The sequence below is a fragment of the Salvelinus fontinalis genome, unplaced genomic scaffold, assembly GCF_029448725.1.
Source record: "Salvelinus fontinalis isolate EN_2023a unplaced genomic scaffold, ASM2944872v1 scaffold_0450, whole genome shotgun sequence".
NCBI classification, from domain to species: domain Eukaryota; kingdom Metazoa; phylum Chordata; class Actinopteri; order Salmoniformes; family Salmonidae; genus Salvelinus; species Salvelinus fontinalis.
The window spans coordinates 125,229-139,512 of NW_026600659.1; positions in this window are offsets into that span (position 1 = coordinate 125,229).

A 14,284-nucleotide genomic window follows, 5' to 3' on the forward strand; every position below is an offset into this window, starting at 1 on the left:
TATCTTCCTGTAATCCAATCATTAAATTAACCATTGAACATCTCTTCAGTATCTTCCTGTAATCCAATCATTAAATTAACCCTTGAACATCTCTTCTGTAACTTCCTGTAATCCACTCAACATTAAATTAACCCTTGAACATCTCTTCTGTAACTTCCTGTAATCCACTCGACATTAAATTAACCCTTGAACATCTCTTCAGTATCTTCCTGTAATCCAATCATTAAATTAACCCTTGAACATCTCTTCTGTATCTTCCTGTAATCCAATCATTAAATTAACCCTTGAACATCTCTTCTGTATCTTCCTGTAATCCAATCAAATCTGTTCAGCCTCTATATTCTGCATACTCAAATTGTGAAAAGTTGATTACATGTTATCCATTGTCCAGTTATTATTACAACTTTCATGTCTTATAAGTAATACATACAAAACTGTATAAGCCTAAAAACGAGATGAGATTTAGCCGGACGCAATAGAAACTCCTGTAGTAGATCCTGTAACTCTAGTCTGATCCTGAGAGATCCTGTAACTCTAGTCTGATCCTGTAACTCTAGTCTGATCCTGAGAGATCCTGTAACTCTAGTCTGATCCTGTAACTCTATTCTGATCCTGAGGGATCCTGTAACTCTAGTCTGATCCTGAGGGATCCTGTAACTCTAGTCTGATCCTGAGGTATCCTGTAACTCTAGTCTGATCCTGAGAGGTCCTGTAACTCTAGTCTGATCCTGTAACTCTAGTATGATCCTGAGGGATCCTGTAACTCTAGTCTGATCCTGAAGTATCCTGTAACTCTAGTCTGATCCTGAGGTATCCTGTAACTCTAGTCTGATCCTGAAGTATCCTGTAACTCTAGTCTGATCCTGAGGTATCCTGTAACTCTAGTCTGATCCTGAGGTATCCTGTAACTCCAGTCTGTTCCTGAGGGATCCTGTAACTCTAGTCTGATCCTTTAACTCTAGTCTGATCCTGAGGTATCCTGTAACTCTAGTCTGATCCTGAGGTATCCTGTAACTCTAGTCTGATCCTGAAGTATCCTGTAACTCTAGTCTGATCCTGAGGTATCCTGTAACTCTAGTCTGATCCTGAGGTATCCTGTAACTCTAGTCTGATCCTGAGGGATCCTGTAACTCTAGTCTGATCCTGAGGGATCCTGTAACTCTAGTCTGATCCTTTAACTCTAGTCTGATCCTGAGGTATCCTGTAACTCTAGTCTGATCCTGAGGTATCCTGTAACTCTAGTCTGATCCTGAGGGATCCTGTAACTCTAGTCTGATCCTGAGGTATCCTGTAACTCTAGTCTGATCCTGAGGTATCCTGTAACTCTAGTCTAATCCTGAGGTATCCTGTAACTCTAGTCTGATCCTGTAACTCTAGTCTGATCCTGAGGTATCCTGTAACTCTAGTCTGATCCTGAGGTATCCTGTAACTCCAGTCTGTTCCTGAGGGGTCCTGTAACTCTAGTCTGATCCTTTAACTCTAGTCTGATCCTGAGGTATCCTGTAACTCTAGTCTGATCCTGAGGTATCCTGTAACTCTAGTCTGATCCTGAGGTATCCTGTAACTCTAGTCTGATCCTGAAGTATCCTGTAACTCTAGTCTGATCCTGAGGTATCCTGTAACTCTAGTCTGATCCTGAAGTATCCTGTAACTCTAGTCTGATCCTGAGGTATCCTGTAACTCTAGTCTGATCCTGAGGTATCCTGTAACTCCAGTCTGTTCCTGAGGGATCCTGTAACTCTAGTCTGATCCTTTAACTCTAGTCTGATCCTGAGGGATCCTGTAACTCTAGTTTGATCCTGAGGTATCCTGTAACTCTAGTCTGATCCTGAGGGATCCTGTAACTCTAGTCTGATCCTGAGGTATTCTGTAACTCTAGTCTGATCCTGAAGTATCCTGTAACTCTAGTCTGATCCTGAGGTATCCTGTAACTCTAGTCTGATCCTGAAGTATCCTGTAACTCTAGTTTGATCCTGAGGTATCCTGTAACTCTAGTCTGATCCTGAGGTATCCTGTAACTCTAGTCTGATCCTGAGGTATCCTGTAACTCTAGTCTGATCCTGTAACTCTAGTCTGATCCTGAGGTATCCTGTAACTCTAGTCTGATCCTGAGGTATCCTGTAACTCTAGTCTGATCCTGAAGTATCCTGTAACTCTAGTCTGATCCTGAGGGATCCTGTAACTCTAGTCTGATCCTGAGGGATCCTGTAACTCTAGTCTGATCCTGAGGTATCCTGTAACTCTAGTCTGATCCTGAGAGGTCCTGTAACTCTAGTCTGATCCTGTAACTCTAGTATGATCCTGAGGGATCCTGTAACTCTAGTCTGATCCTGAAGTATCCTGTAACTCTAGTCTGATCCTGAGGTATCCTGTAACTCTAGTCTGATCCTGAAGTATCCTGTAACTCTAGTCTGATCCTGAGGTATCCTGTAACTCTAGTCTGATCCTGAGGTATCCTGTAACTCCAGTCTGTTCCTGAGGGATCCTGTAACTCTAGTCTGATCCTTTAACTCTAGTCTGATCCTGAGGTATCCTGTAACTCTAGTCTGATCCTGAAGTATCCTGTAACTCTAGTCTGATCCTGAGGTATCCTGTAACTCTAGTCTGATCCTGAGGTATCCTGTAACTCTAGTCTGATCCTGAAGTATCCTGTAACTCTAGTCTGATCCTGAGGTATCCTGTAACTCTAGTCTGATCCTGAGGTATCCTGTAACTCTAGTCTGATCCTGAGGGATCCTGTAACTCTAGTCTGATCCTGAGGGATCCTGTAACTCTAGTCTGATCCTTTAACTCTAGTCTGATCCTGAGGTATCCTGTAACTCTAGTCTGATCCTGAGGTATCCTGTAACTCTAGTCTGATCCTGAGGGATCCTGTAACTCTAGTCTGATCCTGAGGTATCCTGTAACTCTAGTCTGATCCTGAGGTATCCTGTAACTCTAGTCTAATCCTGAGGTATCCTGTAACTCTAGTCTGATCCTGTAACTCTAGTCTGATCCTGAGGTATCCTGTAACTCTAGTCTGATCCTGAGGTATCCTGTAACTCCAGTCTGTTCCTGAGGGGTCCTGTAACTCTAGTCTGATCCTTTAACTCTAGTCTGATCCTGAGGTATCCTGTAACTCTAGTCTGATCCTGAGGTATCCTGTAACTCTAGTCTGATCCTGAGGTATCCTGTAACTCTAGTCTGATCCTGAGGGATCCTGTAACTCTAGTTTGATCCTGAGGTATCCTGTAACTCTAGTCTGATCCTGAGGGATCCTGTAACTCTAGTCTGATCCTGAGGTATTCTGTAACTCTAGTCTGATCTTGAAGTATCCTGTAACTCTAGTCTGATCCTGAGGTATCCTGTAACTCTAGTCTGATCCTGAAGTATCCTGTAACTCTAGTTTGATCCTGAGGTATCCTGTAACTCTAGTCTGATCCTGAGGTATCCTGTAACTCTAGTCTGATCCTGAGGTATCCTGTAACTCTAGTCTGATCCTGTAACTCTAGTCTGATCCTGAGGTATCCTGTAACTCTAGTCTGATCCTGAGGTATCCTGTAACTCTAGTCTGATCCTGAAGTATCCTGTAACTCTAGTCTGATCCTGAGGTATCCTGTAACTCTAGTCTGATCCTGAGGTATCCTGTAACTCTAGTCTGATCCTGAGGGATCCTGTAACTCTAGTCTGATCCTGAGGGATCCTGTAACTCTAGTCTGATCCTTTAACTCTAGTCTGATCCTGAGGTATCCTGTAACTCTAGTCTGATCCTGAGGTATCCTGTAACTCTAGTCTGATCCTGAGGGATCCTGTAACTCTAGTCTGATCCTGAGGTATCCTGTAACTCTAGTCTAATCCTGAGGTATTCTGTAACTCTAGTCTGATCCTGAGGGATCCTGTAACTCTAGTCTGATCCTGAGGGATCCTGTAACTCTAGTCTGATCCTGAGGTATTCTGTAACTCTAGTCTGATCCTGAGGTATCCTGTAACTCTAGTCTGATCCTGAGGTATCCTGTAACTCTAGTCTGATCCTGAGGGATCCTGTAACTCTAGTCTGATCCTGAGGTATCCTGTAACTCTAGTCTGATCCTGAGGTATCCTGTAACTCTAGTCTGATCCTGTAACTCTAGTCTGATCCTGAGGTATCCTGTAACTCTAGTCTGATCCTGAGGTATCCTGTAACTCCAGTCTGTTCCTGAGGGGTCCTGTAACTCTAGTCTGATCCTGTAACTCTAGTCTGATCCTGAGGTATCCTGTAACTCTAGTCTGATCCTGAGGTATCCTGTAACTCTAGTCTGATCCTGAAGTATCCTGTAACTCTAGTCTGATCCTGAGGGATCCTGTAACTCTAGTCTGATCCTGAGGGATCCTGTAACTCTAGTCTGACCCTGAGGTATCCTGTAACTCTAGTCTGATCCTGAGAGGTCCTGTAACTCTAGTCTGATCCTGTAACTCTAGTATGATCCTGAGGGATCCTGTAACTCTAGTCTGATCCTGAAGTATCCTGTAACTCTAGTCTGATCCTGAGGTATCCTGTAACTCTAGTCTGATCCTGAAGTATCCTGTAACTCTAGTCTGATCCTGAGGTATCCTGTAACTCTAGTCTGATCCTGAGGTATCCTGTAACTCCAGTCTGTTCCTGAGGGATCCTGTAACTCTAGTCTGATCCTTTAACTCTAGTCTGATCCTGAGGTATCCTGTAACTCTAGTCTGATCCTGAAGTATCCTGTAACTCTAGTCTGATCCTGAGGTATCCTGTAACTCTAGTCTGATCCTGAGGTATCCTGTAACTCTAGTCTGATCCTGAAGTATCCTGTAACTCTAGTCTGATCCTGAGGTATCCTGTAACTCTAGTCTGATCCTGAGGTATCCTGTAACTCTAGTCTGATCCTGAGGGATCCTGTAACTCTAGTCTGATCCTGAGGGATCCTGTAACTCTAGTCTGATCCTTTAACTCTAGTCTGATCCTGAGGTATCCTGTAACTCTAGTCTGATCCTGAGGTATCCTGTAACTCTAGTCTGATCCTGAGGGATCCTGTAACTCTAGTCTGATCCTGAGGTATCCTGTAACTCTAGTCTGATCCTGAGGTATCCTGTAACTCCAGTCTGTTCCCGAGGGGTCCTGTAACTCTAGTCTGATCCTTTAACTCTAGTCTGATCCTGAGGTATCCTGTAACTCTAGTCTGATCCTGAGGTATCCTGTAACTCTAGTCTGATCCTGAGGTATCCTGTAACTCTAGTCTGATCCTGAGGGATCCTGTAACTCTAGTTTGATCCTGAGGTATCCTGTAACTCTAGTCTGATCCTGAGGGATCCTGTAACTCTAGTCTGATCCTGAGGTATTCTGTAACTCTAGTCTGATCCTGAAGTATCCTGTAACTCTAGTCTGATCCTGAGGTATCCTGTAACTCTAGTCTGATCCTGAAGTATCCTGTAACTCTAGTTTGATCCTGAGGTATCCTGTAACTCTAGTCTGATCCTGAGGTATCCTGTAACTCTAGTCTGATCCTGAGGTATCCTGTAACTCTAGTCTGATCCTGTAACTCTAGTCTGATCCTGAGGTATCCTGTAACTCTAGTCTGATCCTGAGGTATCCTGTATCTCTAGTCTGATCCTGAAGTATCCTGTAACTCTAGTCTGATCCTGAGGTATCCTGTAACTCTAGTCTGATCCTGAGGTATCCTGTAACTCTAGTCTGATCCTGAGGGATCCTGTAACTCTAGTCTGATCCTGAGGGATCCTGTAACTCTAGTCTGATCCTTTAACTCTAGTCTGATCCTGAGGTATCCTGTAACTCTAGTCTGATCCTGAGGTATCCTGTAACTCTAGTCTGATCCTGAGGGATCCTGTAACTCTAGTCTGATCCTGAGGTATCCTGTAACTCTAGTCTAATCCTGAGGTATTCTGTAACTCTAGTCTGATCCTGAGGGATCCTGTAACTCTAGTCTGATCCTGAGGGATCCTGTAACTCTAGTCTGATCCTGAGGTATTCTGTAACTCTAGTCTGATCCTGAGGTATCCTGTAACTCTAGTCTGATCCTGAGGTATCCTGTAACTCTAGTCTGATCCTGAGGGATCCTGTAACTCTAGTCTGATCCTGAGGTATCCTGTAACTCTAGTCTGATCCTGAGGTATCCTGTAACTCTAGTCTGATCCTGTAACTCTAGTCTGATCCTGAGGTATCCTGTAACTCTAGTCTGATCCTGAGGTATCCTGTAACTCCAGTCTGTTCCTGAGGGGTCCTGTAACTCTAGTCTGATCCTTTAACTCTAGTCTGATCCTGAGGTATCCTGTAACTCTAGTCTGATCCTGAGGTATCCTGTAACTCTAGTCTGATCCTGAGGTATCCTGTAACTCTAGTCTGATCCTGAGGGATCCTGTAACTCTAGTCTGATCCTGAGGTATCCTGTAACTCTAGTCTGATCCTGAGGTATCCTGTAACTCTAGTCTGATCCTGAGGTATCCTGTAACTCTAGTCTGATCCTGAGGTATCCTGTAACTCTAGTCTGATCCTGAAGTATCCTGTAACTCTAGTCTGATCCTGAGGTATCCTGTAACTCTAGTCTGATCCTGAGGTATCCTGTAACTCTAGTCTGATCCTGAGGGATCCTGTAACTCTAGTCTGATCCTGAGGGATCCTGTAACTCTAGTCTGATCCTTTAACTCTAGTCTGATCCTGAGGTATCCTGTAACTCTAGTCTGATCCTGAGGTATCCTGTAACTCTAGTCTGATCCTGAGGGATCCTGTAACTCTAGTCTGATCCTGAGGTATCCTGTAACTCTAGTCTGATCCTGAGGTATCCTGTAACTCTAGTCTAATCCTGAGGTATCCTGTAACTCTAGTCTGATCCTGTAACTCTAGTCTGATCCTGAGGTATCCTGTAACTCTAGTCTGATCCTGAGGTATCCTGTAACTCCAGTCTGTTCCTCAGGGGTCCTGTAACTCTAGTCTGATCCTTTAACTCTAGTCTGATCCTGAGTTATCCTGTAACTCTAGTCTGATCCTGAGGTATCCTGTAACTCTAGTCTGATCCTGAGGTATCCTGTAACTCTAGTCTGATCCTGAGGGATCCTGTAACTCTAGTTTGATCCTGAGGTATCCTGTAACTCTAGTCTGATCCTGAGGGATCCTGTAACTCTAGTCTGATCCTGAGGTATTCTGTAACTCTAGTCTGATCCTGAAGTATCCTGTAACTCTAGTCTGATCCTGAGATATCCTGTAACTCTAGTCTGATCCTGAAGTATCCTGTAACTCTAGTTTGATCCTGAGGTATCCTGTAACTCTAGTCTGATCCTGAGGTATCCTGTAACTCTAGTCTGATCCTGAGGTATCCTGTAACTCTAGTCTGATCCTGTAACTCTAGTCTGATCCTGAGGTATCCTGTAACTCTAGTCTGATCCTGAGGTATCCTGTAACTCTAGTCTGATCCTGAAGTATCCTGTAAATCTAGTCTGATCCTGAGGTATCCTGTAACTCTAGTCTGATCCTGAGGTATCCTGTAACTCTAGTCTGATCCTGAGGGATCCTGTAACTCTAGTCTGATCCTGAGGGATCCTGTAACTCTAGTCTGATCCTTTAACTCTAGTCTGATCCTGAGGTATCCTGTAACTCTAGTCTGATCCTGAGGTATCCTGTAACTCTAGTCTGATCCTGAGGGATCCTGTAACTCTAGTCTGATCCTGAGGTATCCTGTAACTCTAGTCTAATCCTGAGGTATTCTGTAACTCTAGTCTGATCCTGAGGGATCCTGTAACTCTAGTCTGATCCTGAGGGATCCTGTAACTCTAGTCTGATCCTGAGGTATTCTGTAACTCTAGTCTGATCCTGAGGTATCCTGTAACTCTAGTCTGATCCTGAGGTATCCTGTAACTCTAGTCTGATCCTGAGGGATCCTGTAACTCTAGTCTGATCCTGAGGTATCCTGTAACTCTAGTCTGATCCTGAGGTATCCTGTAACTCTAGTCTGATCCTGTAACTCTAGTCTGATCCTGAGGTATCCTGTAACTCTAGTCTGATCCTGAGGTATCCTGTAACTCCAGTCTGTTCCTGAGGGGTCCTGTAACTCTAGTCTGATCCTGTAACTCTAGTCTGATCCTGAGGTATCCTGTAACTCTAGTCTGATCCTGAGGTATCCTGTAACTCTAGTCTGATCCTGAAGTATCCTGTAACTCTAGTCTGATCCTGAGGGATCCTGTAACTCTAGTCTGATCCTGAGGGATCCTGTAACTCTAGTCTGATCCTGAGGTATCCTGTAACTCTAGTCTGATCCTGAGAGGTCCTGTAACTCTAGTCTGATCCTGTAACTCTAGTATGATCCTGAGGGATCCTGTAACTCTAGTCTGATCCTGAAGTATCCTGTAACTCTAGTCTGATCCTGAGGTATCCTGTAACTCTAGTCTGATCCTGAAGTATCCTGTAACTCTAGTCTGATCCTGAGGTATCCTGTAACTCTAGTCTGATCCTGAGGTATCCTGTAACTCCAGTCTGTTCCTGAGGGATCCTGTAACTCTAGTCTGATCCTTTAACTCTAGTCTGATCCTGAGGTATCCTGTAACTCTAGTCTGATCCTGAAGTATCCTGTAACTCTAGTCTGATCCTGAGGTATCCTGTAACTCTAGTCTGATCCTGAGGTATCCTGTAACTCTAGTCTGATCCTGAAGTATCCTGTAACTCTAGTCTGATCCTGAGGTATCCTGTAACTCTAGTCTGATCCTGAGGTATCCTGTAACTCTAGTCTGATCCTGAGGGATCCTGTAACTCTAGTCTGATCCTGAGGGATCCTGTAACTCTAGTCTGATCCTTTAACTCTAGTCTGATCCTGAGGTATCCTGTAACTCTAGTCTGATCCTGAGGTATCCTGTAACTCTAGTCTGATCCTGAGGGATCCTGTAACTCTAGTCTGATCCTGAGGTATCCTGTAACTCTAGTCTGATCCTGAGGTATCCTGTAACTCTAGTCTAATCCTGAGGTATCCTGTAACTCTAGTCTGATCCTGTAACTCTAGTCTGATCCTGAGGTATCCTGTAACTCTAGTCTGATCCTGAGGTATCCTGTAACTCCAGTCTGTTCCCGAGGGGTCCTGTAACTCTAGTCTGATCCTTTAACTCTAGTCTGATCCTGAGGTATCCTGTAACTCTAGTCTGATCCTGAGGTATCCTGTAACTCTAGTCTGATCCTGAGGTATCCTGTAACTCTAGTCTGATCCTGAGGGATCCTGTAACTCTAGTTTGATCCTGAGGTATCCTGTAACTCTAGTCTGATCCTGAGGGATCCTGTAACTCTAGTCTGATCCTGAGGTATTCTGTAACTCTAGTCTGATCCTGAAGTATCCTGTAACTCTAGTCTGATCCTGAGGTATCCTGTAACTCTAGTCTGATCCTGAAGTATCCTGTAACTCTAGTTTGATCCTGAGGTATCCTGTAACTCTAGTCTGATCCTGAGGTATCCTGTAACTCTAGTCTGATCCTGAGGTATCCTGTAACTCTAGTCTGATCCTGTAACTCTAGTCTGATCCTGAGGTATCCTGTAACTCTAGTCTGATCCTGAGGTATCCTGTAACTCTAGTCTGATCCTGAAGTATCCTGTAACTCTAGTCTGATCCTGAGGTATCCTGTAACTCTAGTCTGATCCTGAGGTATCCTGTAACTCTAGTCTGATCCTGAGGGATCCTGTAACTCTAGTCTGATCCTGAGGGATCCTGTAACTCTAGTCTGATCCTTTAACTCTAGTCTGATCCTGAGGTATCCTGTAACTCTAGTCTGATCCTGAGGTATCCTGTAACTCTAGTCTGATCCTGAGGGATCCTGTAACTCTAGTCTGATCCTGAGGTATCCTGTAACTCTAGTCTAATCCTGAGGTATTCTGTAACTCTAGTCTGATCCTGAGGGATCCTGTAACTCTAGTCTGATCCTGAGGGATCCTGTAACTCTAGTCTGATCCTGAGGTATTCTGTAACTCTAGTCTGATCCTGAGGTATCCTGTAACTCTAGTCTGATCCTGAGGGATCCTGTAACTCTAGTCTGATCCTGAGGTATCCTGTAACTCTAGTCTGATCCTGAGGTATCCTGTAACTCTAGTCTGATCCTGTAACTCTAGTCTGATCCTGAGGTATCCTGTAACTCTAGTCTGATCCTGAAGTATCCTGTAACTCCAGTCTGTTCCTGAGGGGTCCTGTAACTCTAGTCTGATCCTTTAACTCTAGTCTGATCCTGAGGTATCCTGTAACTCTAGTCTGATCCTGAGGTATCCTGTAACTCTAGTCTGATCCTGAGGTATCCTGTAACTCTAGTCTGATCCTGAGGGATCCTGTAACTCTAGTCTGATCCTGAGGTATCCTGTAACTCTAGTCTGATCCTGAGGTATCCTGTAACTCTAGTCTGATCCTGAGGGATCCTGTAACTCTAGTCTGATCCTGAGGTATCCTGTAACTCTAGTCTGATCCTGAGGTATCCTGTAACTCCAGTCTGATCCTGTAACTCTAGTCTGATCCTGAGGTATCCTGTAACTCTAGTCTGATCCTGAGGTATCCTGTAACTCTAGTCTGATCCTGAGGTATCCTGTAACTCTAGCCTGATCCTGAGGGATCCTGTAACTCTAGTCTGATCCTGAGGTATCCTGTAACTGTAGTTTGAAGGACAGCTGTATCAGCATGGGAGGACATCACAGAGAGAGAGGGAGAGACACGCACGCACGCAGGCGCGCACACACACACACACACACACACACACACACACACACACACACACACACACACACACACACACACACACACACACACACACACACACACACACACACACACACACACACACACACACACACAGAGACAGGCAGGGGCAGACTTATTGATTTGGAGGCCCCAGACAGAGGGCAGTCTAAGGGCCCCCCTATAATGGGGTTTACAGTAAAGACGTACCGTAAAACTTCAATTAATTGCCCAGGAGTTTTTAAATCACTGAACACAACAGGCACTTATTAGAGACGGGTGTCTTTTAACTATGCTCATGTAAGTAGTTTGATGTTTAATTCCAGCATTCACTTCCAGTATTAATATATTTCTTAATTTCCTGCACTAATGTGTTATCGTTTACACACTGTGTCACATTTCTTTTGACTTAGGATGCCTCTATTTAGATTTCTTTTAAACTTTTCCTTGACATAACTATTCTCCTCTCCTTTTCGACAGTTCTTACTTTCACCACTAGAGGGCGATCATCCGGTTTCTAGGGGTCTGTACTCCCGAAGTTGTTGACGGTTGTTGTGCTTGCCAGTTAGCTAGCACTTCTCAGCTGTCAGCATCCAATGGCTAGCAGTTATCTGCTGTTTGCAGCCAATGGATAGCAGTTCTCAGCTGTTAGCAGCCAATAGCTAGCAGTTCTCAGCTGTTAGCAGCCAATAGCTAGCAGTTATCAGCTGTTTGCAGCCAATGGCTAGCAGTTCTCAGCTGTTAGCAGCCAATAGCTAGCAGTTCTCAGCTGTTAGCAGCCAATAGCTAGCAGTTATCAGCTGTTTGCAGCCAATGGATAGCAGTTCTCAGCTGTTGGCAGCCAATGGATAGCAGTTCTCAGCTGTTGGCAGCCAATGGATAGCAGTTATCAGCTGTTGGCAGCCAATGGATAGCAGTTCTCAGCTGTTGGCAGCCAATGGATAGCAGTTATCAGCTGTTAGCAGCCAATGGATAGCAGTTCTCAGCTGTTGGCAGCCAATGGATAGCAGTTCTCAGCTGTTGGCAGCCAACGGATAGCAGTTCTCAGCTGTTGGCAGCCAACGGATAGCAGTTCTCAGCTGTTGGCAGCCAATGGATAGCAGTTCTCAGCTGTTGGCAGCCAACGGATAGCAGTTCTCAGCTGTTGGCAGCCAATGGATAGCAGTTATCAGCTGTTAGCAGCCAACGGATAGCAGTTTCTTACTGGTGATAAAATGGATGATTGCCATAATTTTTTTGAGTCATTACTGAATTATTAAATCTAACAAATCAAACAATAAACCTCGTAAACAATTCATGGTAAAGCATGGTAACCTCGTAAACAATTCATGGTAAAGCATAGTAACCTCATAAACAATTCATGGTAACCTCGTAAACAATTCGTGGTAAAGCATAGTAACCTCGTAAACAATTCATGGTAACCTCGTAAACAATTCATGGTAACCTCGTAAACAATTCATGGTAAAGCATAGTAACCTCATAAACAATTCATGGTAACCTCGTAAACAATTCATGGTAAAGCATAGTAACCTCATAAACAATTCATGGTAACCTCGTAAACAATTCATGGTAAAGCATAGTAACCTCGTAAACAATTCATGGTAACCTCGTAAACAATTCATGGTAAAGCATAGTAACCTCATAAACAATTCATGGTAACCTCGTAAACAATTCGTGGTAAAGCATAGTAACCTCGTAAACAATTCATGGTAACCTCGTAAACAATTCATGGTAAAGCATAGTAACCTCATAAACAATTCATGGTAACCTCGTAAACAATTCGTGGTAAAGCATAGTAACCTCGTAAACAATTCATGGTAACCTCGTAAACAATTCATGGTAAAGCATAGTAACCTCATAAACAATTCATGGTAACCTCGTAAACAATTCATGGTAAAGCATAGTAACCTCGTAAACAATTCATGGTAAAGCATGGTAATCTCGTAAACAATGTATGGTAAAGCATAGTAACCTCATAAACAATTCATGGTAACCTCGTAAACAATTCATGGTAAAGCATAGTAACCTCGTAAACAATTCATGGTAAAGCATGGTAATCTCGTAAACAATGTATGGTAAAGCATGGTAACCTCGTAAACAATTCATGGTAAAGCATGGTAACCTCGTAAACAATTCATGGTAAAGCATGGTAACCTCATAAACAATTAATGGTAAAGCATAGTAACCTCATAAACAATTAATGGTAAAGCATAGTAACCTCATAAACATTTAATTTAGACCCCAGGGTATATTTGAAACACGCTTTTTATTTGCTGAAATGTGTGACGTTGCCCGGCTATTTAAAAGGGACAGGCGAGAATCGTGAGAATCGGGCGTTTAATTGAAGTTTTACGGTAGTTGAACTGTAAAAATGTATTACCTTTAAATATGCCATAAACACATCCAGTCACGATGTTTTTATCTGATTGGCAAACAAATCACTTCAGAAAGAAGGTTACCTTCTACGTTCATCCCAAATAATGTGGCCTCGTTAACCTGGGCACAGTGGCCAGGCAAAACCCCCCAGTGGTGTAAAGTACTTAAGTAAAAATACTATAAAGTACTACTTAAGTAGTGTTTTGGGGGTATCTGTACTTTACTATTTACTATTTTTGACTACTTGTACTTTTACTACACTACATTCCTAAAGAAAATAATGTACTTTTTACTCCATACATTTTCCCCTGACAACCAAAAGTACTTGTTATATTTTGAATGCTTAGCAGGACAGGAAATTGGTCCAATTCATACACTTATCAAGAGAACATCCCTGGTCCATCCCTACTGCTTCTGATCTGGCAGACTCACTAAACACAAATGCTTAGATTGTAAATGAAGTCTGAGTATTGGAGTGTTGCCCCCGGCGATCCGTAAAATAAATAAAAAAATCAAGAAAATTGTACCGTCTGATTTGCTTAATATAAAGAATGTGAAATGATTTATACATTTACTTTTGATACTTAAGTATATTTTAGAACCAAATACTTTTACACTTTTACTCAAGTAGTATTTTACTGAGTGACTTTCACTTTTACTTGAGTCATTTTCTATTAAGGTATCTTTACTTTTACTCAAGTATGACAATGGGGGACGTTTCCCACCACTGAACCCCCCCCCCCCCCTCCCCTCTACCATTTCCCAACTTTGAAGCTTCCTGCAGATTTTGCTGCTGTTGAACAAACCTGCTGAAGCAAAACAGAGTTAGAGCGACGAGCCGAGCAGCCCTTGACGGCCTAATCGTAGGTCCGCCACTGGAGAGATGGGAGAGACAGAGGCCTTGATTAACTCACATCCCAAAATAATACCATCACCCTGCTTCACCCTGCCCTGTGTCAACCTTCCCCCTCCTCCCCTCTCTGTCAACCCCCCCCCCCCCAACCCCACCCCCCCAACCCTTCTTCCCCAACACCAGCACAATGACCTCATGCCCAGACTCATCCAGGCTGCTTGCATTGTTGGAAAACCTGAAGAGTCATCTGAGACTGCATCCTAATCCTCCATGTTTATTCAGGGTTGGTGTAACGTGTCTGGGGCCCGGACACCAATAGGACTTCGGGAAATCATAACGCTACACGATTAATGAAGCGATTTCAGTGACA